The sequence below is a fragment of the Pundamilia nyererei genome, unplaced genomic scaffold (assembly GCF_000239375.1).
Source record: "Pundamilia nyererei isolate P.nyererei 1_Seehausen unplaced genomic scaffold, PunNye1.0 scaffold00410, whole genome shotgun sequence".
Taxonomy (NCBI): Eukaryota; Metazoa; Chordata; class Actinopteri; order Cichliformes; family Cichlidae; genus Pundamilia; species Pundamilia nyererei.
The window spans coordinates 338,036-340,531 of record NW_005187811.1 but is presented as its reverse complement, the minus strand read 5'-3'; the positions used below and the strand labels follow the sequence as shown (position 1 = coordinate 340,531).

General features: G+C 44.3%; 1 pseudogene; it reads left to right on the top strand.

Annotated features, from left to right (window-relative positions):
• Window positions 1-279: 279 nt before the first annotated feature.
• Window positions 280-2,060, top strand: LOC102207020 (uncharacterized; annotated as a pseudogene).
• Window positions 2,061-2,496: the final 436 nt, after the last annotated feature.

The window sequence follows — 2,496 nt, the reverse complement described above, 5'->3', positions numbered from 1 at the left end:
ATTTCTCTACATCCACCCCTGTGTGGAAGGAGTCGCGGCTCTACTTTGAATACCTCCCAAATGACTTAACTCCTCACCAAATACTAAGGGACCACCCATCCACCCTGTGGAGAAAGGTCATTTCCAACCCATGTATCTATAATCCTATTCCTTTGCCTTTAAAAGAACAAGCATCTTCTTAACAAAAAGATCATGCCTAGATTAACAGATTTTTGGCATTTCTCAGCAACTATCGTCTTGATGCATGCTCAATCATCCAGGTAAGTAAATCTCCAAAAGTGCATCAAGACATTTTAACCCACTTTGGCAAGGACTGCCTAAAGATGCTTGTATGTAGTTACAGTTACAGTTGGTGCTTGTACGTCAGTATGAGCAAACAGCACGTAAGACGGCGGATTACAGGAACCACCTGAGATTCAGCCAAAACAGACAAAACAGGATTACTCCTAAAAGTCTGCAAATGAGCTCTTCAGTTAAAGGCTTCCGGGCAACAAAAGTCCTCCAGAAGGCACAGCATCAGTTGCTTAATGAATGGGTGAGGCAAACAAATTTTACCATCGACATGCTAAAATCTCAAGAGGAGCAGATTCAATAGAGAGACTGACAATGCTTTTAGATGAGAATATTCTTAAAAAGGTGTTTGACTTTACTGAGAAGGTTCGTCTAGCACAGCACAAGAAGTCTAAGACCAGGCAACAAAGGAAGTTTGACTTACTTGTTGTACGTCGGAAACCACCACAAAATACGGAGAGTGTCATCAGTGGCCAGAAGAGAGAAAGATGCGACACCAAGGATGTGGACAAGTGGGTGAAGAATTTGTCTGACAGACAGCTCACCCAAACAGAGAAAAATATCCTTGCTAAAGGGTTGAATTTTGCTGTCACACCAAGACAAATCCCGCTAGTGGAGCTGATCACAGCCACAGAAACAGCAATTTGAAACAACAATATTGCAGAAGTGGAAGCAGAGCAACTACGGACGAAATCAGCAATGCAAAGCCCTCAGCATCCAACATCACCATGGAGGAGAGGAAGGCACTCACATTACTTATCCTTCCAGCAGGCAAGGGTAGCTGCACAGTACTGTTAAACTAGAAAGACTATCATGAGAAAATTTTGTCACTACTCAGTGATGAAAATACTTATGAGCCCCTGAAACGAGACCCAGGAAGTGGTTACAGGAAGAGGGTGATAGACTGTCTGAAGCAGTTAGAACAAGACATGGCTATTGACCGGACCTCATACCACAAGCTGTACCTAGGGGAGTCTACACCAAGTCTGTATGGTTTACCGAAGATACATAAACAGAGTGTACCTTTAAGACCGATTGTCTGTATGATCAACTCGGTCACCTATAACATCTCCAAGTTTATGGCTTCGATCCTCAACCCACTAGTAGGCAGCTCTGAAAACCACATCCAGAACACCCTGGATTTTGTTGAGAAGGTGAGAGATGTCATTATGGAGACAGATGAAACCATGGTCTCGTACGACGTTACATCCCTCTTCACGTGCATCACACTCACCGAAGCATTGGAGGTAGTCCATAAGAGATTACAGTAAGACACCAACCTCAGCAACAGGACCACTCTCAGCATTGACCAAGTGCGTTTGCTTTTGGAACTGTGTCTTCATTCCACCTACTTCACATACAAGAGTCGATTCTACAGGCAGAAACATGGGTGTGCCATGGGCTCAACAGTTTCACCCATCGTGGCCAATTTATACATGGAAGAAGTGTAAAAGAGGGCTTTGCTATCCTACCCTGGAACACCACCAAGCCATCGGTTCAGATATGTGGATGACACCTGGGTGAAAATCAAATCTCAGGACGTACCACATTTCACAGATCACATTTACTCGGTGGACCAACACATCAAATTCACCAGGGAGGATATGAAAAGCGGCAGGTTAGCCTTCTTAGACTGTGAGATTTCCATCAGTAGTGGGGGACATCTAAAAGCTGACGTGTACCATAAACCTACGCATACGGATCAGTATTTAAGGTTTGACACTCATCATCCACTGGAGCACAAACTGGGTGTCATTAGGACGCTACAACACAGGCCAGTGGACACTCTTTTCAAGGATGAGGATGTACACATCTTGGACAGGGAGGAACGCTGGTTTGAGCGCAGAGTCAAGGAGACCATTTACGTGAAAAGGGAAAGACCATCTCTGAATCAAGGAGGGGGCCTAAGGGTACATCTTGCCATCTTACAATGCTGTGATTGCAGCCATTCCCCAACTCTATGTGAATGGTACTCATGGCCATTGATCAGTGTGTTTTGGTCAGTGGTTGTTGATCAAGGGTCATGAGAATTTGCATGATTAAGATTAAGGAACTGACCTCCCAGCCCATTGTTCTTTCAGTGGGCTGGTTTCAGTCATTATGCAAATGTACTCTTTATAAGTCACTTGGATGAGTGACGAAACATTTCCCCAACAAAACGCTACGTCCAGATGAACAGAATCAACTTTTGGAGTTCTCAGCAAC